Source organism: Cryptomeria japonica, chromosome 6 (genome assembly GCF_030272615.1).
Source record: "Cryptomeria japonica chromosome 6, Sugi_1.0, whole genome shotgun sequence".
Lineage (NCBI taxonomy): Eukaryota > Viridiplantae > Streptophyta > Pinopsida > Cupressales > Cupressaceae > Cryptomeria > Cryptomeria japonica.
Window position 1 is genome coordinate 662,995,159 of NC_081410.1, and position 27,986 is coordinate 663,023,144.

A 27,986-nucleotide genomic window follows, 5' to 3' on the forward strand; every position below is an offset into this window, starting at 1 on the left:
GATGTTCAAATGACCTTTAAACCTCTTAAACTACATCAAACCATCCTATTCTAACACAATACCAACTTATTCTACCAAATGCTCTATCTGGCACCCTTAAGAGCTAATAGACCAACATTGGTCAAACAATAACTCCTAGGGTCCTTACATCATCTGAGCACTTATTCAAAATCCTATTGACCTTATTACAAACCAAAATCACATGATTCCAAACTCCAAGAACCTACACAACAAAATTGCTCAAGTTCTCCTACACCATGCTCTGGGGGTAAGAAGAACTCAAGTCTCTTGAGTGGATAAAGCTTGGATAGTGGTACCATGTTGTATGATGTCTCTCTCTAACATCCATGTAGCTTCTGACTCTGGTAGCCCTTCCCATTTGATCAGATAGTCTCTATAGACTCCTCTCCTAGTCTTTTTCACAACCTTAGAATCCAAAATCCATTCCAATGTGACCAGTTGGCTTGGAGGTAAATCTTGTAGCCAGTCTACATCTTCTATAGCAGTAGGTTCTTCTTGATTTGTAATTGTCTAAGACCCTTTGTATGGATACAAATCACATACATTGAAGATTGGGGATATGCCTAAGTTTGAAGGTAACTCTAACTCATATGCATTATTGCCAAATTTATGCATCACCTTAAGAGGTCCAATCTTCTTCATGCATAGCTTACTAGGTTGTCCCTTGGGTAGCCTCTCCTTCCTCAAGTAGGCCAACACTAGATCACCAACCTTATAGTGTACTTCTCTTCTTTTCTTATTTGCTAGTGCCTTGTACTTCTCATTGTGTTGCTGCAATGTCTTCTTGACCTTCTCATGTAGCTCTTTTATATTCTCTACAAAGTTTTCCACTTGTGCACTTCTATGGGCCATAGGACAGAGGTCTCTAAGCTCAAAGATGCCCTAGGATGAAAAGGAATTTTTTGTGCCTAGTTTATTCCATAAGATTCGCCAAAAGTGACTTACAAATTTAGTGTCTCTATCACTCACAATGCTAGGCGGTAAGCCATGAATCCTCACAACTTCCTTGAAGAATAGCCCTGTTATGTAAGAGGCATCATTTGTGTATTTGTAGGTACAAAGTATGCCATCTTGCTTAATTTGTCCACTATGACAAAAACATTGTCATACCCTCTTGGAGTCTTAGGCAAACCAAGTACAAAGTCCATGCTCAAACATTCCCACGGTCTAGTTGGTATGGCCAATGGCTGATATAAACTTGCATTGTTGGAGGTTCCCTTTTCTCTCTGACATATGGGACATTTCTCCACAAACCTTCTAACATTTGACTAAAGTTTAGGCCAATAATAAAACCTCCCAACCTACTCTAAGGTCTTTTCAAGACCAAAATGTCCTCCTAAGCTTCCTTGATGCTTCTCCTTAATGATATTGTCTCTCATAGAGCACTAAGGTATGCAAAGTGTACTTTAAACAAAAGGCCTTCCTACAACATGACAAACATTAGTAAACTTGGTGCAAACATTATATGCTTCACCAAAATCCTTGTCACCTTGGTATAGGTCTTTGAGATCATTTAATCCCACACCTTGGAGCTGCACCTCTTGGATGGTAAGAAATATTCTACTTAAGGCATCTGCTACCTTATTGGTGACTCCTTTCTTGTGTTTGATGGAAAAGGTATAGGCCTGCAAGTGTTCAACCCATTTGATATTTCTTTGATGTAACTTCTCTTGTCCATTCAAGAAGCTAAGTGCATGGTTGTCAGTATAAACTATGAATTCCTTGGGAAGTAGATAATGTCGCCATTTCTTAAGGGCTTGTACCATGGCATACAACTCTAGGTCATAGGTAGAATACTTTTGTTTTGCCTCATTGAGCTTCTCAGACAAAAATGCTACTGGATGACCTTCTTGTCTCAAAAATGCTCATATTGCCAACTTGCTAGCATCACACTCCACTATGAAGAGCTGATTGAAATCAAGGAGCCTAAGATAACGTAGTTATGCTACTTTTTGTTTCAACAACTCAAACCCCTTGTCTGTTGCACTAGTCCACTTCAACTGACATTTCATTCCTCTTTTGATGATGTTCAATATGGGTGCACATACATGGATAAACCCTCTAATAGACTTCCTATAGAATGAAGCTAACCCATAAAAACTTCTAACATCTCCTGTTGAATTAGGAGTAGGCCAATTAACTATTGCATCTACCTTTGTTGGATCCATTTTCAAACAACCTTGAGAAACTACAAAACCAAGATATACTAGTTCAGTTTTGAAGAACTCACACTTGTCTAAGTTGATCATCAACTTTTCTTGATGTCGCTTCCTCAAGACCTGATCCAAATGTCTGATATGCTCCTCCCTTAACCTGCTAAAAATCAGAATGTCATCACGATAAACAATCACAAATTTACCAATAAATTTTGCAAGCACTTCATTCATGAGTCTCATGAAGGTGCTAGGTGCATTTGTGAGCCCAAAGGGCATCACCAACAATTCATAGAGCCCCTCATTGGTCTTAAAGGTTGTTTTCCACTCATCTCTAGATCTAATCCTTATTTGATGATAACTGGATTTCAAATCCACCTTTGTGAAGTAACAAGCTCCTCCTACGTAGTCCATTAGGTCCTCAATTCTTGTCATTGGAAACTGGTATCTGATGGTAATTTTGTTGATGGCTCTTGAGTCGGTGCACATTCTCCAATTTCCATCTTTCTTTGGTACCAAAACAATAGGTACCGCACATGGGCTTAAACTCTTCTTTATCAACCCCTTATCTAGCAATTCTTGCACTTGTCTTGTTATTTCTTCATTTTGAGTAGGTGTCATTTTGTAAGCAAATTTGTTTGGCAAGGTAGCTCTAGGTATGAGGTCTATCTGATGCTTCACATCTCTGTATGGGGGTAAAGTGTCTGGTATCGCATTTACAACAATGTCTTTGTACCGGTCCAACAAGGTCTTCACTTCTTGAGGTACTACCGGTTTGGGTTCAGTCTTTGCCTCTTCTTTTGGTTTCACTATGATGGCATATCCTTGGTTCCCTTCATGCTTCAACTCTTTTAGGAACTCCTTCCCACTAAGTAACATAACACTTGAACCTACATGTCTTTCTTCTCCCTGAACAACCAAAGGATCCATTTGGAACTTTCTCCCTTCCTTGGTGATAACATAAGAGTTCTTCTCCCCATCATGTATGGCTTTGACATCATATTGCCAAGGGTGTCCAAGCAACAAATGGCATGCATCCATGGGTAGTATATCACATAGTACTCTGTCCTTATACTCTCCAATTTCAAAGTCTATCCAAGCTTGCTCATCAACTAATACATGTTGTCCTTTACTCAACCATGATACCTTATAGGGATTGATGTGTGGCAACCTTTTCAACTTGAGTTTGTCTACCATCTCAATTGCTACAATGTTCTCAGTAGACCCTAAATCTACTATGACCCTACAAATCTTACCATATGATCTGCAAGTGGTTTTAAAGAGTTTCTTTTTTTGAGTAGGTTTCTTGGGTTGCAGTACCTTCAACAAGGTCCTCTTTAACATCAGGTTCTCTCCATCTAGAACTGGTCCATCTTTGTTGATTGGTGAGGTAACACTTTGATTGTCTTCCTCCTGCACCAATTGAGTTCTCCTTTCACGTACATAAGAACTTGAAGTCCTTTCAATTATCGGTTTATTGTTTGGCCCACTTAATGATAATGAAAGCATTTACCGGTGAAGGCTGTGGGTCCTCTTCCTTGTGTGCCAAATTTTCCTCTAAATTTGTTTCTTCCTCTAGAGTTGCCTCTAAACTCACCATTCTTGCTGAATTTATCCCCACTATTTTTAGTTTGATTGCCTTCTTCATTCTTGCCAGAGTTATGACCCCTTCCAAAGGTGCCTCTTCCTCTAAATCCTTTACCACCTTTCCCTCTTTGATTGAACTCACTTTTTCTCTTGATCTTTTCCTCTACCCTTAAAGACAACTGAAAAACACTTATGGACTGTCTCAGGTGCCAACATGTTGATTTAATCTTGAATTTTTTGTCTTAGGCCATTTAGGTATCTTGATACCTTCTCCACTTCTTCCTCTTGTTTCCTTGCTCTTAGAGTTAGTTTATTGAACTCCTCTATGTAGGCACTCACATCCATTTCTCTTTCCTTCAAACTCATCAACTTCTTGTGTATCTGCACCTCATAATCTAGAGGTACGAATTGAGTTTTGATTCTGATCTTCATTCTCTCCTGAGAGTTGATCTTCTTTCTCCCAGTTTGTTCCCTTTCTTCTTGCATCTTGTTCCACCACACTAGAGCTGATCCTTTCAACTTTGTCTTAGCCAGATTGACCCTCTTTTCTTCTACAACCTCCTTGTATTCAAAATTATTGTTCAAAGCTTCTATCCAATCCAATATCTCTTCTCCATTTAGGCTACCAGTATAGACCGGTAAACCATCTAGGCTATCTTTGTTGAGTGATTTAAGAGCATCCAAGAAGATTTGTTGATCTTTCTCCAACTCCTTTTCTGTCACCACTCCTATCACATCTGCATCTTCATCAGTAGTTTCATCACCCCACATGTGATCTTGCCCTTACCTTTCTTCGTATCTTCCTCACAGGCTTCACTAAGCATGTCTTGGACCAACTTCCTAATGGCCTCTTGATTCATTGCCTTAGGTGGCATGTTGCTAGCTTCTGATTTTACCTCTTGGTCTGACATACACCACTTTGTTTAATCAAGTGGTTCTGATACCAATCTGATGTAGAGGGGATGCTCACTCCTACTGGGTTTGCTTATTATTGATGACTCCTTAGGTTGTCTCTTGAACCATCCAATGGTTCCACTCTTTCCAACCTTCCAAAGGTTGTATAGACCATCCTTATAGACCTTCCCAAGGTCCTTAGACTAAGGTGACCTCCTCTTGTTTAGTGAGTGTCCAACACTCCTTAAGAGAGACCTTCCTAATCAAAACTTTAACCAAGAGCCAACCCTCTCTACCATAGGATCTTCATTATACATGATCAACACACTTAGGGATGATTTTCCTTAGTTTTCCGACCCTAACCCTTCATTTATGGACTTCGGTGTTTACCGGTTTCAAGCTTTAGGACCAATTTGCTCTTTTAGGCCTACTAGGAGACCTAGTCCAATTAGCCCTACCGGTGAGGTATTTTTTACTTATCTACCCGAAGTCCTAAACATCGATATGAACTCTTTATCTTTTTAGATACTCTTTTGGAATATTCATACAATATCACAAAATTGGACATGGGTTTGATCGCCAACCCTCCTAACCTTTTTTAGGCCTAATTCCTCCTTTTAAGCCTACAAAATAGGGTTTTGCTCAAATGCCTTCACCATTCCAAATGGCCAAGGATTATGATGATTGTCTTAGGTCTGTACACCCATGAGGATGTCCAATCTATCCTAGATTCAAATCCATCCAACGGATTTACCCATCTAGGGTCTGTTGTCCATGATCCCCATTACTTGCCAACTCAACGTGCCAAGCCTAGGGTATGGTGGCAAATATGGAGTTTAGCCTCTTTTATCTTAAAAAAAATTGAAAGCATACTTTACAAGGCCTCCTAGCATTCCATAAGGTTTTAGTACGAAGTTCCACCACGAAATGCTAGGTATGAGCCATAGAGTCTTCAAAACCCTTGTTTTAAGGTCTTTAGGACCCACTTGCAACAAAAATGACAAAACTTACAAACTATAACACTTCAAAACATCAAATCACCATGAAATGAAAGGTATGTCTCTTCTCTAATAATTCATGCCTTGGTCTAGGCTTAGAAGTCCGTACAAACCATACAATGTCAATGAAACTCAACTCAACTCGCTGAAAACACAATTTTTGAAAGGCTAAACTTGCTTTTCTTCATTCAGATCTTCAACCAACATTATCATCGATTGTCCCAAGCCTTGTATCGGCCTTGGGTTGGTTAAAATTTTCTTTAACTGAAAAAGACAACCAACTAGCCATTGGTGTTTGGAAAATGCAAATGTTGCAAAGTTGCTATGAGCAACTTTTGTAACTTTTTACATCTTTTACATAGTTGAGCAAATTTTGCCCAAATCAAACCTAGGTCGCTTCTAAAGGTTCAAATGATCTTAAAATCTCCTAAACTACATCAAACCATCTTATTCTAACACAATACCAACTTATTCTACCAAATGCTCTATCTAGCACCCTTAAGAGCTAATAGATCAACATTGGTCAAACAATAACTCCTAGGGTCCTTACATCATCTGAGCACTTAATCAAAATCCTACTGACCTTATTATAAACCAAAATCACATGATTCCAAACTCCTGGAACCTACACAACAAAATTGCTCAAGTACTCCTGCACCAATATGTTTGCCACTTGTTCTCCTATAGGGACGTATTCCATCTCTACTTCTTGTCCTTCAACCTTGTCTCTGAGAAAATGATACTTGATGGCTATATGCTTTGTCCTTTAATGCATCAGTATCTAACCGGTTAACCAAAGATTTAAACTTGTTTTCAACTTTACAACCTAAATTTATGTATCGGTAAACAAGCAATAAAGAAATAAAGAGAAATAAGAGAGACAACATCAATGCACACCATAACACAAGATACTTTGGCGAGGAAACCCATTAGGGGAAAAACCTCGGTGGGATTTGTGACCCACAATATTTACTCACTCGCCAATATAAATAAATATTACTGATACAATAGGGGCTTGTACATGTAGGAAGGCCAATAGCCTAGAGCTCACTGCTCAATCACAAAAAAGAGTCACACTGACTACAAAATTGGATGATTAAATCCAATGACAATGTACTGCTCAAAATAGCATCTACAATCCTGGATTCAGTACCAGTTTAAGCTATGTCAAATACCTCTACCATAAACCTTGCTTCGCTCTACTCTACTCTTATTCACTCATAAAAATTATTACATCAAAATGCATATACAGATATTCTCTCTCATAATCCTCTTGCATTACCTAATACATACCATCTTCTTCTTCGCTTACATACCATACATACATACAAAATGCCTTACAAGATCTCGTACATATATGAGTCTTTTCAATACATCATGTCGGATACAAATAATTAATTACATTACAATATAATTCGCATAAACAAAACTTTATCTTATGTCGACCTAAATGTCGGTATGATTCATTGTCGGTGTAAACTGGATGTCGATGTGAATGAACTTTGTGTAGCTACCAGTGCCAGTATGCGAAGTTTGTTGCCGATAAAATCAATAGAATCCTATAGAACCCTATTACTAGTTGGTTTCCATCAATGACAACATCAACTATTCTCATCTGAGTGTGTAATGCCAACAATCTCCCCCTTTGGCATTGATGGCAACACTCATGAGAAAAATCAAAAACCAAAATTGCCAAAAACCGAAAGTGCTCCCCTTGAGCAAATGATCTCCTTTAGTATATATTTTCTCTCTATCACTCCCCCTTTGAAATAAATGACAAGGGTTTTCAAAAAGAAAAAATTCAAAATTGTACCTCGTTGCATGTAACCTGTTATTTACAATCTGAAAGATATTTGCTACAATCAGATTAAGTCCTTGCAAAAATTTAGAACTATCAAAAATGATATCCTTTGTTTGTCGGATCATACCAATTAGATGATGCATTTGTTCCTCTGGTGATCTTCCTCCTGAAATAGTAGCCTTAGATAGGCAATTCCGGTGTGTCAATAGAATGTCCAATCTAGGACCAAGTTTGTTCTTTAATTCACGGGCTTTTAACCTTATTCGAGCTTTCTCCTTTTCAATATTTTCTATTTTCTCCTCATAAACTGTCATTTCTTGATCTAAAACTAAAGTGAGTTCAGAAGAACCAATCAGGTTATCTGCTATATCATCAATTTCCTTGTGTGTCTATTTAATCTGATCATCAATATCAGCAGTCAAATGGTGTGGCTTGCAAACATCTCTATACAGTTCCTTAAACTCCAAAATTGTTGAATTTAGTGTCGGTATTAAGGAATCTATTTTTCTTGTACAATCCTCAATAGATTTATTAAAGAAGTTTGTCTTCTCCTTATTTATCCTTTCTCTAATTGTCTCCTCATTAATCTTATCAATCGACTGAATATTAGATGAAATAAATCTAGACAATGTGTCTAACTTACCAATAGAGCCTATAATATCATCTACCTTACATGTCGGTGCTATCTGTTGTAAAATAGGTAAGGTGTCATCAATAGTCTTAAATTCTAAGGCATTGCATTCAGTGATCTTCTTGATAGAATCTAATAAAACATCTATCACATTTGTAGGTCTAAAGTCCATGGTGGAAGGGCTAGGCTCTACAATAACTTTCTTTTCTTCAAATACTTGTCCAATTGCCTTAACCACTTCTTCCTTATTTCCATCATTAACCTTTTCTTTATCCATTTTTGCTTCCTTTTTCTCACTCTGTGTGTCAACTATGTTTACAACCTTACTGCCATCCTTACTTTTTTCCTTACTGACTATCAGTTCAGCTATACTCTGTTCAGGTTCTTTCTCTGCCAGTTTATCTACCTTCTACTGAGTGTCAACATTTGTAGGTTCAATTTGTGCTTTTACCTCTGCTTCTTCTTGTGCTTCTGTCAGTTTCTCAATATTAATCTGAGTAGCATCTAGGATGGTATCAAATTGTTTCCTCAATATTTAGAGAGTCAACAGTGTTGACCGGTGGCTCAGAGATCTCAATATTTGTGGCTTCAGTTTTCTTTACTTCAACATACTCAGAAGATTTATTTATAATTACATTGATATCTTGAGTGTCCACATTCATGGTAAACAGAATGTTTGACTCTGAATCAATATTCTCAGTGTTCACTTCCTTTGTTTTCTCTTCCTCATGTTCAACCTGTGCCTCAACTTGTTCTTTAACTTGTTCTTTAACTTGTTCTTTAACGTGTTCATTTGCTTGTTTCTCAACTTGTTTTTCAACTTATTTCTCTGCCGCTACCGGTGGAGTGTCATTAGCCGGTGGCGGTAGGTTATCCTTGATAGTCAAGTTAGGAATACCACCAACTTTTTTCTTACCCTTATCACTTTTCTAATATACTTTGGTGAAATATTTGTCCATTTTTTGTCTATCCTTCTCTTCCTTCTCTTTTTCTACAAAGAATATATCCCATTTGTTAGCCATTTCATCAGCAATGTCTTTGACTTTCCTAGCCATTAAGCTAACCTGTTGGTGATCACTAGCAAAAACTAACCAGTTGGCTTCTACAATCAATTCATCAATCTCCTGTCGGGAATTGACAAGGTGAACTGCCAACAATGCTTCAACTTTTAATTTCTTATCCTGTTCCATTATAGACATTGTTTTTGCCTCAAGTCTCAGATAAAGATCATTAGGCAAATCATCAACAACCTCAATTAAAACTTTCTTATAAATATCAAGATGTAGAATGATACTTTCCTCAATTGTTTCCTTATCAGAATCCTTGAAAGTATGATAACATTTGTTGACATTGCTAGGATTTCCATCCTGGGTAATTTCATTTATAAGTTCTTTCAGAGATAGAATATCTGATACCTTAGGTGTCAGTTTCTTTGGTGTAAGTTTCTTTTTCTGAATGTTGGGCTCTCTCCTAGCTTGTTGTTTCTTCCTTAGTGTTCTTGTCCTTTTTGGAGGAGTAGGTGTCGGTGAAGATTTCCTTTTCTTCCTTTCAACTCTATTAAATTCAGCTACTTTATCACTTTCTATCTCAGAAGAAGTAACAACCGGGGAAACATGAGCTACTGGTTGTTGTTATGATTGTCTTTTTACTTCAGCAGTAGTACCACTAATATTTATTAGTCTTTCTGTTACCTCTTTAACTACTTTAGAATCATCTCTCATGAATTTATCTCTTTTCTTCCTCTCCTTCATCATAGATACATCACTCTCAATTGTTTCAACTGTGCCAAATATCTTCTCATTCGGTTCCCTTGGTGCATCAAGAAGTATCTTTGCATAAGACTCGAGAATGTTCAAATCTACTTCTTATCCCATCTTTGTTATCCAAATTATTCGAGGAATAACAGCCTCCATCCATGTCTCATCTCTCTTTATTGCAAAACAAATATATTTGTCATATTTATCCATAATACTTTGAGGAATCCTTTCCCTTTCCTTCATTTTAGTTTGAAAGTTCTTGAAATAATCTTTTATTAGTTTGACACCATCAGCACCTATGTCAGTAATTGCTTCCATAATCTCTCTTCCAATAGGGATTTCATAGGCAAAGTCCTTGAGACCAATGTCGGGGATCTCCTTTGTGAAATAAAGCATTAAGCATACAAGTAAGCTACCAAATTTGAACATTCATTTCTTATCACCCTTGATCTTCTTAAAATTGTCTATCAGTTCATTCTTAATCCTCTCACAAATGTCAATCTTTGCATTGTTCTTCACCATTTCATATACACTATGTATACACAAACTAGAAACAAAATTTAACCTATTTGTATGAGAAACTCTGTAGCCAATCACCATACTCGCATATTTCACATTCTCATCAGTGATATCACTAACCCTAAGATATCTGCTATCAGATGTGGCACCGGTTAGGTTCATAACCACCTTGTTTGGGATCTTCGTCTTCTTGTCAGGCCTAGTACCGGTAGAGGGTAAACCAGTAACCGCCTTGATTGCCTCCTTAGTAATTTTGAAAATAGAATCTAATCACATAAATTCGCCATGAACCCTGCTAAGTACAAGACGAACTATCTCATCCAAAAATTCAGGAATGTTCAAGATATCAACAAATCCTAAATCCTCAACAATCTTATGCTCTGGCTTGATTAAACCTTGTTTATGAGCTATAACGTTCTAGTATATGTTTTTCAAATCATCAGACCCTAAATTCTTTATGTTGGAATGAATATATATTCTTGGATCTTCAGCAAAAGCAACTCCCTTCGAAATTTTAGAAAATGCACCAATAGAATCATATTGCTTAGCAATCTCAGGAATGATCTTAAAAATAGGTCTAGGACGCTTAACATTCTCTACCATAGTAGTGTTTGCAATGAATTCGGGAACTAAAGATGAAGTAGCCTTGATACTGAAATAAATACCTTTTCTACAAGTGAGATCCTCTGAATTGCCCTGAAAATGTCTTAGTTGCTTCACCTCTTGAATGCCTTCACTCTCATCACACTCTTCGTAAATTTGAATGTTTTTCTATTTAAAATGAGAGGTTACAATGCCTTTATAACAAAAATTTCACCAACAACCGCATTAAATACTTCAAGTTAAGTGAAAACTTAACACGTCTATGAGGTAAAGAAGAAATATAACTTCTTACCATCAACCGAGGGTAAAATGCATGATTTTCAATTTGTTGCCTTACCCCTAAGGATTATTCCTTAATTAGATGAAGTACCTGTCGGTGCAAGACTACCCCATTCTGTCGGTGCAAAGACAGATTCACCACTACTCTGATCTCTCTTTCTAATCCATTGTTTAGAAAATTCTTGCTTGATTTTGGTCACTTTTTCTTTGCCTTTTTTATTAGATCCTTTATTGTTCACTGATATAGTCTTGCTTCTATAAAATTTTGCAATATGCCCAATCTTGTTACATGCATAGAAAGCTACATTGTTTCTCTAAATAGCCTTTCCATAACCTTGACCAGTTTGAGTTCTGCATTGATTAGATAAATGTCCAAATCTACCACAAACATAGCATTTCACATTCATTATGCAATTGTCTGGGTTATGACCATTTTTATTGCATTTGGAAGATTGACCAGTGGGTAAGTTTGTATTCTGATTATTTCTAAATCTGCACTGATTTGCTCTATGACCAAATTTGTTGCAATTAAAACATTTTCCCTTAAATTTATAAGCATTAGGTTGCCTTACCAGTTTGTTGTGATCATGATTGTTTGCAGTCTTGAAGCTTTCTCCATGTTCAAATCCAAGTCCAACTGATTCTCCATCAATTTTCTGACTTTTACATCATATCATCAAGATTATTTGAACTTTTCTTGAATTTGTCTTTGTATTCATTTGCAATGACCAACTCACTTTCCAAAGTGCTAACTTGTCTCAAAAGTTCATCTTTTTCATGTTGCATGTGAATCAAATCATTTTTAAGCATATCATTTTCATAACTAAACCTTTGAGATTCATCAGATCTTTCATTAAGTCTTATGGCCAAATCTTCTTCATTCCTCTTCCTACCTTCAATATCTTTGCATAGTCTCATGGTTAAATCTTGCATCTCATTCTTCATGTTACTATTCTGTTGTCTCAATTTGTCTGCAATATCTCTAAAAGTTTCTTTTTCTCCATCATCTTTATTTTGCAATTGTACATGTAATTATTTTCTCTTATTCTTTGTTATAACTAGGTTATCTTGAAGTGCTTTGATAAATTCCCGAGCAGTTCTAAGTTCATCTTCCAGTTTTATATTCTTCAATTTTTCTGCATCAAAATCTTCAAGAGCTCCTTCCAATTGTTGTCTCAAACTTTCCATAGATACCGGTTTCAAAATCTTCCTCAAGTTGTTAGGCTTTTGAAAATAGAGGATTGGGCTCTGATACCAATTGTTAGATACTTGATCAGTCCCAAAGACACTGAGAGGGGGGGGTGAATCGGTGTCTAACCGGTTAACCAAAGATTTAAACTTGTTTGCAACTTTACAACCCAAATTAATGTACCAGTAAACAAGCAATAAAGCAATAAAGAGAAATAAGAGAGACAACATCTATGCACACCATACCACAAGATATTTTGGCGAGGAAACCCGGTAGGGGAAAAAAATCAGTGGGATTTGTAACCCACAATATTTACTCACTGGCCAATATGAATAAATATTACTGATACAATAGGGGCCTGCACATGCAAGAAGGCCAACAGTCTAGAGCTCACTGCTCAATCACAAAAAGGAGTCAAACTAACTACAAAATTGCATGATTAAATCCAATGACAATGTACTACTCAAAATAGCATCTACAATGTTGGATTCAGTACCGGTTTAAGCTCTGCTATAAACCTTGCTTCGCTATGCTCTACTCTTATTTTCTCATCAAAATGCATATACAAATATTCGCTCTCATAATCCTCTTGAATTACCTAATACATACCATCTTCTTCTTCTCTTACATAGCATACATACATACAAAATGCCTTACAAGATCTCATACATATATGAGTCTTTACAAAAAATCATGTTGACATGAGTGCCGGTATGATTTATTGTCGGTGTAAACTAGATGCCGGTGTGAATAAACTTTGTGTAGTTGTTGATGTCGATATGCAAAGTCTATTGCTGGTAAAATCAATAGAATCGTGTAGAACTGTGTTACCAGTTGGTTGCCATCAATGACAACATCAACTATTCTCATCTAAGTGTGTAATGCCAACATCATCGGGTTCTTTGATATGTTGATGGCACTTGAATTGTCACACTAGATGGGAATAAGAGTAGAGGTATCCACTTATATGTCTTTGAGGGTCTTCTTAATTAAAAGCACCTGAGAGAAGCATGTGGCAGCAGCAATATATTCTTCTTCAGTAGTGGATAGGGAGATTGAATCCTGCATCTTGCTATGCCATGAGACTAACTGGTCACCTAGGAAGAATGAATCACCACTTGTGCTCTTCCAGTCATCAATGCAACCTGTAGATAGGAATATGGAAATTATCAAAGCAATATGGGAATTTGGCCTAGCTCGATCACGAAAGCTAAAATGCAATGACAACAATCTTAAAAACATTCAATGAAAAAATGAAAACAAGACATTCAAAATGAAATCTAAGAAAACCAAATGCAGATGTCTCCTTCATGTGGCTCCATTGTCCTTCTTTCTCCTTCAAATTGCTTTTGTTTTGTGGATCTCACCTTCAAGTGCTTAAGCATAATGTGAAAGCAAGATTGTTAAGACAAGATGACAGCATAAGGGTACTAGAAGCATGATTGATTCAACCATGGGCTTTGATTGAAGAAATTCATCCAATTTATAGATAAATTGGAGAAATGACAAGATTAGCATGAAGAGATTTGAAAGGAAATTTCAAATCAAGAATGACAATTATGACAAATTATGACAAATTGACACTTTCTATGCAAGATTGATTGATTGATAATTATGACAAATTGCTATGTCAAAATTGATTGATTGTCAATTATGACAAATTATGACAAATTTGCTATGTCATTCCCATGAAATTAGGAGAAATATAGGAGAAAATTGAAATTAGATGAATTAGAAATTAGGAAATTAGAAAATGAGGAAATTAGGAATTAGGAAATTTAGAAAAATGAGGAAACTAGGAATTAAGTGAATTAATTAACAATTTTTCATTTATTAATTAATTCACAAAAGAGGGAGGAATTAGTTAGCCAATTAAATAAACATTTAATTGTGACAAGAAGACTTAGGATAAATAAATAAATTATTTAACCTAGAGGGAAAATGACAAACAAGATTAAATGAATAAATCATAAAACCTTAGAAGATGAATTAGAAAAGCAAGGACGACAATTAGGTCTTGACATAGGATCGATTTGATCATGATTCTGACTTGATAAAAGACCAATGCTGACAAACGATTCGATTGATAAATGTGCCAATTGATGAGGAACAATTACTAATTGATCCAAATTGACATGATTGAGAAGGACGACAATCGATGACAAATCGATCGCAAGATTGAAAATGACAACGATCGATGAGAAATAGATTGCAAAATGACAAGATTGAAAATGACAACGATCGACAACAAATCGATCGCCAGATGACAAGATTGAAAATGACAACGATCGATGACAAATCAATCGCCAGATGACAAGATTGAAAAGAGGACAAAACCCTAATTAGGATTGACGATGTCCAAAATGATGACAAATGAACATACATATTGATGCAATAGGATAAGATCGACCAAAATCATGACTGAAGATTGTTATCGACAAGACCAAATTTGAAAGCGAGACAAATGAAGAATGCAGAAGAAGGACTCGATGCTTGCAAATGATAAAGACCAAGTACGCAACATAGAAGAAATGTTAATGTGATGCAAAAACCTAAAATAAGGCAATGCGTAAATGTTAAAGTACGACTCCGCAAGCGTTGACCACTTTTAGACGTCTACATTTTGCCCCTCTTTGAGACAATGAGATTCTAAGCGTTGTTTCAAAGAACAATAATGAAAATGCCCCAGACAATGACAATGACATATGCATGCCCCCTCGAGGAAGTGGCCAGAAACATCCAGAAAAGAGGCCAATTGATCGATAATAATGATAGAACATGATAGGAGCAAATAGACTGACAATCAGAGATCGGATGCACGAAGGACAAGCAATTGAAGGCACAAAAGACCACGGCCAGCATAAGATGGAGAGGGTGCACGTCCATCTATGCACTGACAAAGACCTATAAATGAGACAAAGAGAGTGAAAAGAGTTTATTTGCACTAGCCAAAGTGGAGGATTTGTTGCTCTGGAAAAGGACACTTGCAGAGAGATGGTGAACATTCCAATGGTAGATCACCTCGGGGAATGTGTACGCACCTACAGATGACCAAACAACACGGGAGCAGCGGTATGTATCTCAAAAACCCATATTGTCAATTTTATGATTTTGACTTGCTTGCAAGACATTGCGGGGCCCACAGAGAATGCAGAAAGTGACTTATGCGCCTGTGTGAGCGCATCATGCGCTTGTGTAGGGTACACAGGCACAAGTTGTTGCTACACAGGTGCAGGACCTAGCACACAGGCGCAGTTGTGCATTCAGAACCCTAATTTGGCCAAAAACAGCATGTGAACAATCCTGAAAAGGGGGATAAGAATAGGATAGGTCAAAATAGAATAGAAACACCCTGATTTGGACATGAAACAAGGAAATGCAACCCATAGGAGCAAACCCTAAAACTGACAAAATGTGCCCCAATTGTGATGCAGAGTCGACAGTATCCCCTGATCAAGCGGGAGAACCGACCTGACTACTTCATGTTATGACATAGACTCAGAAGCACGGACAGAGATACATTAGCAGGACTTGGAATATACTATATCACATTCATGCCCAAGATTAGGGCAAACACAGGACTGCTTACCGCATTGGTAGAGCGATGGCATTTAGAGACCTCCTCATTCCATCTGGCGACTGGAGAGGTGACTGTGACACTAGAGGATGTATGGCGTATCCTCCACATTCCAATTCATGGAGAGATGATAGAGTATGACCTGGTGACAGGGAGAGACGTGTTGTGCAAATTATTTGAGTGCGACACAGATGATCTGGATATCGTAAAGATGGAGATTTGCTGGGAGACCATGGCATCAGAGTACGATTGATGATATGTGGTGATAGCATTCCTACTAGCAGGGGACAGACGAGGACATGGATTCCCTATTGGATGGGGAAGAGTGCTAGAGCGGATGGTGACAGAGGGGACGATGTACGCATGGGGACCATGTGTACTTGCTATGATATATTTTCAGCTGCATCAGATAGCATATCAGGGGGTGCAGACATTGAGCTGTGGAGTCACACTGTTACAGGTATGGGCATTTGAGCACATAGCCATATGTCGACCGATCGCAGAGAGACAGGTAGTACCACATTGACCATATGTGTACTGCTATGGGGAAGCACTGAGACAGGGTCCCTTCGGATACATATTGTATTGGCAACATGAGCTAGACAGATTGAGAGAATTCACATGGAGGCCATATCTTGATTACCATGGATGGTCAAATGATAGTGATGAGCTATCGTATTGCAGATAGGAGAGATACCTAATTGGGCGACCAGTGAATCGCCAGAGAGTGATTGAGATGTACCTGCCAGAGAGAGTGATGCAGGAGCATCCAAGAGTCCACCTGAGACCAAGGAGATTATAAAAACGAACAAAGACCCCAGAGCATCCTTGAAAGTGAATTGGAATGTTTTGAAGCCAATAATGGCTCTATGTAATGCTCAATTTGATTTAAATGTAATAAGTCCTGATAAGGGACCTAAGACAAAATATGGTGTCAAGTAGGCCAATAGTGTTTCAAGGGTCTAGAATGGTTAGTAGGGTCTTTGGTAGGGTTATTTAGGTATATGAAATAAAATTCCATTGATTTGGAATGATTTTAGCAAATAGAATGTATTAAATAAAGTTGGAAAATTCAAATCTTTGTATTCCAACGTTTAGTAGCATTTTGGAGGGAAACTGAGTTTTTAAGTCTTAATGAATTTGTAAACCCCTCCAACCACCTTGGGTTGGTTGGGGAAGTTGTATTCATCATTTATGATGGAAAAAAGAGAGAAAATTACAGATGGTACGGACTGGAGGTGCTGTTGTACGGACTGAGACAGTTTTAATGCAAAAAAACTTGATTTTCCTTGCAAAACTTGCATTCCTTTGATGATCTTTGAGTTCTAATCATTGAGAAAGGTTGATAGGCATTTAATGTGCATGATCTGAAGAATTTTATATCATTTTTAATCTGATCTAAGGATTTATATTGACTGTCCTGTTTTAAAAGTCTGATTTTCCTTGTTTTCTCAAGTATGAATATGTAATCCATCCCCTTTATGTGCTTACTATGACTTGGGGATGGAAACTAATGTTGTATCATATCAAAATAAAATGAAAGTGTAGGATTGAAGTGGTTTTTCAGAGTGATCACTCACAAATGGTGAATTTGTTGGTTGATTGGAGCATGGGGATGGTGGCTAGAGTGTAGCAGCCACTAAAGTAGCCATTGGAGGGCCATCTTTTATGATTGGAATCAGTAGAGGGCACCATTTAATGGTGAAACAACCTTCATTTGATCAGAGAAGTGATTGGAGGCGTGATTTTGAGCAAGCCCTAGTTTAGAGGGTGATTTAAGGAGGGTTTTAGAGTTTGGACACTTAGAAGTTGAATCAAGCCATAAAACCTAGAAAATCCTTTGTTTGGGAACCTGATTGAATATTTTACAAAGTTTTGTAACCTGGTGTTAAGTTTTGTTGGTACTTCCTTTGTAAAGTGGGTGGTTTTTAAGGCTAAAAAGGGGCACATTTGAGGACAGCAAAGGGTCCGTCCAAAACAACCTATATTGGTTTTTTGATATGTTGTGTAACATCCAAATGGGTGTCTAAATATGTAATTTTTTTGGGCAAGTTTTTTGGAAAATTTTTGAGTTAAAGGGAAATTACCCGATTTGAAGGGCTAGATGCTTGGTTGAATAAATGTATTGAGTTTGTGTTGAAGCTAGAGAGGCTTAGGGGTTTAGAAAGCCTTTGAATCATTTTTATTGAGGTCCTTTGAAGTATGTGGAGGTAGGAGACACACCTGGTTTAGGTGGTGTTAGGTTTTGAGCCTATTGAGGCATTGAGTGCATTTGAGACACCTGAGGAGTGTAAGGGGTTTGGGTCCAAAATACACCTTTTATTTGCAAATTTGTATTAGATTCTCTTGTCTCTGCATCAGAGAGTCAGATGACAATTTGGAGAGAGGTAGGATGTACCCAGAGGGACTGCACACTTTGCCCGATCTCACAAAGAGACGAGTCAGTGGGGGAGGATGATTCAGCCACACATAGCATATGCTGACTTCACACAGCTACAGCAAAGACAGTGGGATTGGAGATCAGATGTGGTGGACGCCAGGATGACAGAGGAGTATGAGCGATGGTTTGCACGATGACGGCCAATGCCATTGACAGATCCTGATGTTCCAGTACCAAGGAGACAGGAGGACTTCCCACTCGCTGGAGAGGATGAGGAAAGAGATGAGGATGAGGAGGATGAGGGTGGTGATGAGGATGAGGGTAGTGATGAGGACAGAGATGATGAGGATGAAGATTATGAGCCAAATTCAGCCGATCAGGAGTCATTGCAAGATATACCCATAGAGCCGGAGACAGCTAGGATAGAGGAGATGGAGATGTGCAGGGCTACCATAGCGAGTCAGCATGATCACATTGTGACATTAGAGAGACAAAATGCCATCTTGAGGATAGAGAATGATTAGTTTAGAGCAGAGATAGCCAGATTGACAGCGGCTCGAGATACAGCAATAGCGTAGGCACAGCAAGAAGAGCAAAGAGTCACTAAGTATATTGGGTCGATTAGGGATGCCAGTGCACATGAGATGGCACAGATGTTGGTAGAGACCGGAGAGGAGATACGCCATTGGAGGACACTATATGAGAGTGTAGTTCCATCAGAGTAGAGAGCATCGTCATATCGGGCACGATTGAGGACAGAGAGTAGGCCACATTCTTGGAGGTCAGTGAGCAGCATGGGGGTGAGTGGACCTATGAGACCACCACAGCCAGGACCTGGGAAAAGAGGGACATCATCTTTGAGACATGGCAGGGATGAGGAGGATAGAGGGAGCACCCAGTGACAGAGGCATGTGCTCCTTATGACAGACAGTTGACATTATGTAGTGTGATATTATATAGTCAGCCTGCGGGCCATACTTAGGACAGACAGTCCAATTTTGTACTCCGATATTATTTTGATATATGATATGATATGCATCTATATGATGGGATGCAACGTGTTATGACTTATAGTTGTTTTCCATGTATGGATGACTTATGCACCATGTATGAATGTATTTTTATGTGTTTTTGATGCAACTATAATATGAAATGGATAAAATACTTGATATGATGCTTGATGTGATGCAAATGTACTAACCAATGAATGCAGGATGCAGCATATGTGTTTTGCGAAATCGGAGCACTAGACCGAACTGACTATCCGAACTAATAGAAGAAATGTTAGTAAGAAGAAATGAGACAGAAGACAGTTAGAGACAAAGAAAAACTTGCTTTCAGTAATGCACTTTGTAGGTGAAAACCTTTATTTAATGTAGCAAAACGGATGCAGAGCATCATGGCATTGAAAGCCAGAGCTGAAACGCAACCTTTTTGGCAAAAGACAGACACATTGCACACAAGGAATGAGTGAAGCATCCTAGGGTGCATACATCAAGGGTTGAGGTATGTGCGGTGTTCACAAAGTGAACGTACTTATCACAGACACCCAATGATATAGTTGCCCCAATTTGTAACAAACATTCCACAAACAGCAATCACAACAAAAAAGAAAGGGACCATGAACCATCCCGGTCACTCTAAATCACTCAGTGACATCATCGAGCAACATAGGAACATGATCAAAGCCAAAGATAAATCAATAAAAAGATAAGACTCAGTAATTCCAACAAGTCAAACAAACATCTTGATCTTCATTGTCAAAAGTTGAAAGTGTTGATAGGACGATCATGTTGTATGGTTTCAGGGAAATGCGGTACCCCGTCTAAGACAGGACACAGTCTGGTTTCGAGTATACCACACCCTGTATAAGACCCATGATAGTAGTGACAAGGACAAATGATTTTAAGGCTGATTGATAGGACAATTTTGATCAGTTTGAATGTCTGGTTTGATTGAAAAAGTTCATCTGTGAATGCATGATTTGTAGGAAAGCACAGTGTTTGATTGATTGTCGTTGGATGTATGCTCAGCTATCTGTCTATGCACAAAGGGGATATTTTTTGTTTTGCTTTTTTTAGGACTTTATTTGACTTTTTAGGGATTTTTTCAGGACATAATTTGATTTTTTGGATTATTTTTAGGACATTATTTGATTTTTTTGGATTTTTTCAGGACATTATTTCAATTTTTTATGATTTTTTCAGGACATTTTTCAATTTCTATGATTTTGCCCCCAGTGTCTAGCAAGGCATGGAATATGACAGGTGAATAAGTAGGCTTTCTGAAATGTTGGTAAATAGAGGGAAGACAAAGGCCTTTTATTATGGAGACAATGGGACAAGAGACTGGATATGACAATGTAAAGCAGTGACATGTCAAGAGGTCTTTGAAACCATGTTTAAATTTTGCGTCCTTATGTCAGATCAAGATCAAGGAATGAAAAAGGGTGTATGGATAGTGATAAGATATGGATAGGATAAACAAGACCAAGAATGGATAAGGGAAATGGACTGAAGGTCGGGGTAGGCTAAGGGATAGTGGCAGAAAGTTGCAATAAGCTAGGGAATATGGATGAAAGGTTGTAATAAGCAAATGGATAAAGACCAAAAGCTATGATGGACTAAAAGCTGCAAACAAGATGCATGATGCTCATGAATATCCTCAGCCTTGTCAAGATCAAAGGTGGAAAGAGGAAACTGGACATGAGGGACAATAGGATAATGGAGGAGTATGACATGGTATGATAGGATAATGAAGGGAAATAGGATATGAAGGAGGAAACCTACCCCCAAGTGTGGTGTGCAAGAAGTTCATAAATTACACATGATGCCTGTTTGCTAGGTTTTCATCATAGTACTTGCCCAAGGTGCCTGTTTGTCGGGTTTTCACCAGTGGACGAATTATTTTTGCTTTACTTTTTTTTTCTTTTGTCTTTTTCTTTTCGCTTTTTTTTTTTTTTTGTATTTTGACATTTTCAATAGAAGATGGACACATGATAGGGGATGGAAGAAGGACTCAAACATCTCTTTTTTGTTTGGATAGTAGCCTTGAAAAAAAAGGACCATGACCTTTAAAAGTATGCTCAAAGACGTTGGTAGGATAAGGACATGGAAAAAGAGATGAAATTAAGGCAAGGATTTATGCAAAGGATGGGATCAAAGGGATCGAAGGATGGAAAATATGCATTGGCTAATGAATAGGGTATTGGAAGAATTGGGCTTGAGTGGATGGAAATGAAGGCAAGATCAACATTGGAACACACCTTGAGGGGTGATGGACTGATGGAGGAAGAGTGGGTTTTGGATATGGAGATTTTGAGGAAGGAAAGGCTATGGATTTTGGGACATAAGGGCCCAAAATGGATGAAGAAGGTGATGGAGGAACAAATTTGAGAAGGTTGGATGGAGGAATAGCAACTTTGGATGCCAAGTTGGATGTTTCTTTAGGCTTTTGTGCTTCAAGGAGCCGCTTAGGGATCCACATGGTTTTTGATTTTTCATGCTTTTGTGGTTCCTTGGAGTGCATTGCTTGCATAAGGGATTTAGGAACCCATATATATTTTGACTTTGCTTTATTTTGCTCAGTGGGCCTTTGTGGCCTTTTGGATATTTCTTTTTCTTTATAGATCATATTGTTCTTTGTTTTGACATGTCGATTATATTGGACATGTTGATCCTTGAATACATGTGGATTTTTAGACTTATGACTTTTATACTTGGCATCCAAATTGCTTGGAGGGGGAAAGGAATGCATGGATGGATATGAATGAAATGGACTTCTTTTGGATTGATGAAATTTACTCAAGGATGTGTGCCTTTGCTGACCTTGCATAAAGGAGGAAGGGATATAAGGACCTAAGATGGATGGAAAGTATGATGGGGAAGGGATATGTTTTGATTTTGATGGAGGGATACCAACGTCTTGAGAGTGAGTTGTGTAGACATGATCCTTAAGATCTTCTTTGATATGGAGGGATTCTTGCTTATGGAGATTTACTCCTTTGCCTTTATGAATATCTTGACTTGTAGGATACTCTTTTCTTTGGGAAGAAGACGCGAGTCCATTATGAGGTGGATATGATATGAGAGAAATAATGAGATCTTGAAGTGGATCGGATTGCACCAAAGTGGAAGAACCCATTATGCATGTCGAGGGTTCATGAACATCTTGCACTGACACGTTAGAATCATGAGGGGGATAAGGATCATGTGGGGGACTAGGATTTTGTAGTGAACATGGTTCAATGACAGGCTCTTCAAGAGATGGAATGGGAGAAATAATGGGATCATCAAAAGAAATGTGATCTTGGAGTGTATATGCAAGATTAGGACAAGGAGATGGAGGAACAAAAGGATCTTGTGGAGGATTTAAAGGAATAATTTAATCTTGACAAGGAGGAAGATCATTGGAATCCTCTTTAAAGGTTCTTTGCTCTTGACTTTTAATGGGATCATCGGAAATGATGGAAAGGATATCTTGATCTTTCTTAGGAATTGGAATGCCAATGGGATTTGAAAGGACATTTTTTTCATGAAATGGAAGGGGATCATTTGGGATTGGATGGACTAGGATATCTTGATCTTGCTTGGGGCATGGAGTGTCAATAGGACTTTGGATAGGATGGACAAGAATAGGGGAATCATCATGAGTGTCTGGGAAGATGGGATCTTGGTCAACAATTGGATGGGATGATAAGGTTTCAAGATCTTGATCTTGATCTGTTTCAAGACATGTTTCTGCATGCTCTAAATTATCCTCTTGACATGGGGTTGGACTTTGGATATGCATGGAGGATTATGACAAGGGATCAATGTTTTGGCATGAAGGAAATGCACTTTGAACATTTGTGATGGATTTTGGCAAGGAATCAATGCTTGAACATGAGGAAGAGGGACTTTGAATGGGGTCCTCTAAAACAGGTAATGGCAATAAAGTGCATGGTGGCATTGGGTCTTGTATTTCTGAAACATGACAAGGATGTGCATCATGAATTGGATTATCATGGCAATCAATTATGGATAGCCCTTGGATAATTGCATCCTTGGGTGTATTGTTTGATGAGGACAATATGGAAGGTTCCTATGAAACTTCTAAAGGTGTAGGGATAGATGCCACTAGAGAGTCAATTTGTTTGTGGGGGGATGAGGCATTGCTAGACATAAGTGTATGTTTTGATCTTCCTCAAAGAACTCACTGGGTAATTTCCATAAGATCCTTGCAATAAAGCCACCTTTCTTTCAAGGTTTTGACATGGTTGTGTGTAGGGGAAAAAGCGAGACTAGGTTAACATGTCCTAATCCTACCTTTTGACACACATTGTGGAATACGAAAGAGCCTAGAGGTATCACACAATTGGCTACCTCTTTTTGTGAAAGAGAGAGCCATGGGCTACCTATTAGGGTTTCAATTCCTTTGTTGTAATTGAAAGATAAAATGATGCAAGTTCAATTCCTAACCTCAAAGTGCAAATATGAACTAATAACAAAATTGCAGAATTGAAGTTAAACCATGGAAAGCTGCAAACACAAGGACAAGACAAGAATGCAGATGTGTACCCAAAGTTAAAATCTGAGTGAAAATGTTTGGGACGGGGGTACGGGTGCCACTATCCTGATTCTATTCCTGAAATTGTACCTGAAACTGCTACTTTGCAACCTGGAAAACTGTCGGGAATGCTAAAAATTGTTGTCTGTCAGGAGGACCAGGGCGCCCAGCGCCCCTATCCCAGGGACCAGGGTGCCTAGCACCCTTGTCCTGGCAGGACCAGGGTGCCCCATGCCCCTGTCCTGGTCTTCTGCTCTAAAACTTGGTGTATGGTTCAGTCTTTGTCTGCTTCTTTCGGATCTGCAACTTGCGGCGTCGTCCGAATCCCGAAATCTGCACTTATATCTGAAAAAGATGTTTTGGGCGGCTATATAGGGTTTTGCCTTAGTCAAACCCCCGCTTTGGTGATTTCCACCTCCACGAATAGCCAAGTTGTATTGTAAAAGTAGTGTGTGTGCAGACCTTGTGTGTGTGCAAGATCCTAAAATGCAAGTAAGCAAACTAGAGCAACCTAGAAAGTAAACCCTAATTGCTTGTAAATGATAATGTAAATGCTCCAAATCGAGATGTAAAGAGATCTAAAGCATGAATGCAAGTGATATAATGAGACTTATGCAAAGACATGAAAACAACATGAAATCATACCCAACCCCAAGGGAGGGGTACAAGCCAATCTTCAGTCGATGATCCCTTATTGCTCTTCAATGCCTTCAAAGCCCTAAATGGATGAATGAAATTGATAGATGCTTGATAGATGGATGTTGAATGTTGTTGAAGTCTTCAAAGATCTTCTCTTTCGCTGCATAAAAGGTCCTTGAAAACCAAAATTCTGATCCTTTCAAATGAAGAAAGAGAGCCTTTATATATGAAACCCTAGGTCTTAATTCCAACTTTTGGCCGACCTAGAGATTGAATATCCCGCCAATTTCTTGGGGTTAAGCTTTATTTTATGATTGGATCGCGCTCCTAAAATTTCGGGAAAAATGTCCGAGACCGTGTGCACTCCAGGCGCCATGGTCTCGGCAACTTTTCACCAAATTTTCAGGGCCGTTGAATATGATGATTTTAGAGAGAATCCCGAAGTTACAGGTGATTTCGAGATGTTTTGACCCCCGAAATCAAGCCCCCAAGTTCAAAATAGGGCCTAATTAGGGTTTTTGATTAAATGATGTATTGGAGGAATAAAATGAAAGGGCACACTTTAATGAAAGGGCCCAACTTTATGATATGGAGGACGATGAAATAGGACCTTAGACCTAATTAATTTGATTAATTAAGTGCTAAAGGAGAAATGCAATGCAAAATGCAAACTGCGCCAAGGCAGGTGCTAAACTAGGTGTGAAATTGTACTGCTTTAGCAAGTGCGTACAATTTACGACGCTACATTTAGCCCCCACTTTAGCGGTCATATGAGTACTACGTGCATATGCAAGCTAAAGTACAGGAAAGTAAATATTATTTGAAAAAGGATATATCCATAAGTCTATCGAACGAAGCCCCCAGTGGTATCTGCAGTACACAGTTAGGAACTGCACCCTACAAAACACACATTAGATCACAAAATCACCTAATGCTTACTAAGGAAAGTGATGAAATTTGCAAGTAGCTATATGCCCCCCCCTGTTTCGGCTTACTTATTAGGGGGTGAAACAGGGTAGCATGTTTACTTACAACAAATTGTGTGAGCGATTATTGATGAGAGATGTTCACTATAAAGGCTTCATCAGAGCACATTTTGGAACATCAAGGGAGTAAGGGAACGAAAATACAATTCGTACGCAACAAACGGTTCAAAAATCGCATCTCCCAAACTCAAGTTATGACGAAATGAGTGATAGAGGAAAATTAGGGTTTTGAAAGTAAAGGTAAAGAAGTGAAAGTATATACCTTGAAAGTGACTGTTGCGTTTGTCACTTTATTGATTCTGAGTATTGTTCATTGCAGTGGAGCCCACATAGCCATCATCATGCCTTCACGATGACCGGAGCGTCCCACGAGGATTGAGATCATGCGACAGGCCGTGATCGATGACGAGCCATTGGACGAGGTGAGTTGACTAAACTTTGACTTTGACTTTGACTTTCTGCATTTCCGTTGACTCTGATTTTCTGTGATTGAATGCGGGCCCTGTAATCTGACCCTGGGTCCCACCCAGGGTGCCATGGTCCCATCAGGGCGCCATGGTCCTTGAAGGGCGCCATGGTCCTTTCAGGGTGCCATGGTCCCTGTGGGGCGCCATGGTCCTTGAAGGGCGCCATGGTCCTCTCAGGGTGCCATGGTCCCCTCGAGGCACCATGGTCTTCTCAGGGCACCATGGTCCTAATCAAGACTTGGCGAGGGTGAGCTTTCGATGTTCGACAGTTTTTGTTTTTGGCATAGATGATTGTGATGATTGATTACTGATTACACTGATGTTTTTTGCATTGCAGGGTCTCCCATACATGAGAGAGCATACAGCGGGGCAGATTCTTCACAATTTGCGAGATCAGATTCCCTGGTTGACTCAGGCAGAGAGAGACACATTATCTATAGTAGGTTTGTGGTATATGATTCTTATGCCAGCCATTCGATTTCATCCTGCGATGCTGATGGCACTCATGGAGTGATGGGATCCTGACACATGTACATTCCAGCTTCCAGTAGGGGAGATGATAGTGACACTTGAGGATGTGTACCGCATACTTTGCCTACCGATCAGAGGAGCTACCGTGACATATGTGACCGATCGGTCAGCAGAGGATCATCAGAGGGAGCAGGTATACTGCATAGGGAGAGTCATGCCGAGTGAGATGAGAGGTCGCATCATGGTCAGCTGGCTCTTACATCCTACAGGAGAGGTGCCCCTCATGAGACTTCTTATGATAGCCATCATTGCACTAGCCATTTTCCCTAATGGGCGAGGTACACACATGCATGGGGGTCTCACATGGTGCATCAGGGCTATGGAGAGACATAGGAGAGTATACGCCTGGGGTCGGAGTATGCTTGCACATCTCTATCAGGACCTCGAGGAGTATGTCTTTGGATAGGGTTGCAGCTTGATGACATGCACACTTCTGCAGGTGTGGATATTTGAGCACTTTACATGCATCAGGCCTGTCGGCTATCCGATGAGTGCGGCTAGTGAGCGACCTAGGGTATTTGCTTATCCACTTACCAGTGAGTGGAGATTTGGGGATCTACTGTATTGGAGAGTGACATTTGATAGATTGACAGCTGAGGTGACTGTATGGAGACCATATCTGTGGATGCACAGATGGGATGGGATGGAGAGACAGCTAGCATGCTTACAGAGGAACCACCTACTGAGAGGACGATATCCACATATCATAGTCTCATTCTATTTTGACCGAGTACGGAGGCAGTTTGGGCTAGAGAAATGTGTTCCAGCCGATGTACCCATCTACACTCGACACTCACAAGTCTTTCCCAGACCCAAAGTAGTAGCGAGACCTATGATAGATGATATCGAGATCACAGATATAGAGGGGTCCGACCAGAATGTGGTTACTGATTATGTCGCAGATCCCGGAGCACAACGCAGGTATCTCTCATGGTTTGTGAGGACATACTCGGGGCCTATCTTTCCACCAGATCACCCGATAGGCCATCCAGGTCCATGGAGACATGGAGACCGAGATGAGGATCAGAGATCTAGATCGGAGGAGCCAGAGGAGGGAGAGGGTCATGAGGAGGCAAGAGATCCTGATCCACCCATAGGAGATCAGCCTAGTGCCGAGGAGGAGGAGGAAGGAGAGGAGGATGACACAGATAGAGATGATGATGAGGAGAATGAGGATGCGGATGAGGATGAGGATGATAAGGAGGAGGAGTATAGAGATGATGATGAGGAGTCAGATGCAGCTCCCCACCATTCAGGAGATGATACCATAGCCTTGGATCCTCCTCATATTCCCTAAAAGGGGGAACACAAGGTGATACGGAGACCTGTACCCATCGTGCACAGATCATTCGAGCATGGGGAGCCTAGTAGTTCCCACTCATAGATGCTACCATATCACGATCCCTACTGGCACGAGGTAGATCCAG